Genomic DNA, 1492 nt, shown 5'->3' on the forward strand with positions numbered 1-1492 from the left:
AGTGCAGCTCTGGCATCTCTGGTGAGGGGGGCAGCAAATCCTCCATCTCACTAATCCTACCCTCCACAGCCATGGTCCATTCTCTTATCTTCTGGAGGTCCTGTTTCATGAGGGGTACTGTCTCTGTGAGACCCCCAAACTACATCTTCAAGCCATCAACAGATGCTGTGCATCTCTGCATAGCACGTAAGATTTCAGTCAGTGTGGGCTGTTGTGTCTCTTCTTGCAGTTCATCAAACAGGTCCGGGGTAGGAACAGGAGAGCTCTCTAAGGGGAGTGTGTCATCTAACACAGAGGCGCCATTTTGCCTGAGGGACCCATGTGCAGGTGTTTGTTGTGAGGGGGGAGAGGAGCAGCCAGGGCCCTGCAGCTTTTGAGTGTAATACAACATGTCTCTGGGCTGCTCCTTCCCCTGCTGCTTCTGGCCTTTAAGCGACTTACCGCCCGACTCCTGTACTTTGTCAGCTCCGCGCGCCGTTCTCTGAGGCAGAGGGGAGCCGGCGCCATCTTGGGCCTCCATGGCCGCCGCTGCTACAGCATTTTTCTCGCCTTTGCAGGTCATCATGGGCTCTGGAAGGTGCTGAATTATCCTCTGTGGCCGTTTATCAAGTAGGACTGCGTCTCTGGAACGAATGTCGGCTCTGGTGTGGTGGATCACCGGAGGATCAATAGCGGGAGCTCCGTGTAGTGCGACTGCTCACATGCCCGTCCAGGCCACGCCCCTCTTGTGCACAGACTTTAATTCATTTTAAACCAATGAATAGAATGTTTTTTTCTGGGGATCCCAAGGGGTCCTGGGATTCCGTGATGTCTGGTTCTTCCTTAGGGATGAGAATGGATTTTCATGAGTTATTGTTGTGATTGTGGTAGAACCTGATGCTGGAAAGTGAACGAACAAAGCTGTTCAAATTCTTGAATAAGTCGAATAAGTTTAGTCTCTTGTGTAATAGAATCAGTTCAGATTCTGTTAATGGATTAGATGATAGGTTAAAGATTTTCATAGCAGATCGGGAAGAGGGGAGGTGTTGAATCTGAATCTTTTTGTCGCCTCCTCTGCAGCCTAGTCTGTTTTTTTCTAGCTATCTTTTTATAGCTAGTGGGAGGGGGGTCATCCCTAAAAAATCCCACTTAGATGTATGATATTTAGGACGAGCTCCTTTTGTGATCTAGTTATTCATATCATCTGACCCTTTATAGGGTGCGGGGTTCCTTAGGGGTTTCATGACGTAGTTTATGTTGATCTTGTTCAGGTAAATGAGGCTTGGGTCATCCTGGTGTATGGTGCTGGGGGTTGCAACGGATGATCTGTAATGTTGGTGAGAGTCTTTCGTTCCGGGCGACCTCTGGATGTTCTGGGGTTGAGGTGAGTGTGATCAGAATGGGAACGGTCTGATCTATGGTTGGTACACCAGGATGACCCAAGCCTCAATCACCTCAATAAGATCAACATAAACTACGCCATGAAACCCCAAAGGACCCCACACCCTATAAA

The sequence above is a fragment of the Aquarana catesbeiana genome, linkage group LG05 (assembly GCF_042186555.1).
Source record: "Aquarana catesbeiana isolate 2022-GZ linkage group LG05, ASM4218655v1, whole genome shotgun sequence".
Taxonomy (NCBI): domain Eukaryota; kingdom Metazoa; phylum Chordata; class Amphibia; order Anura; family Ranidae; genus Aquarana; species Aquarana catesbeiana.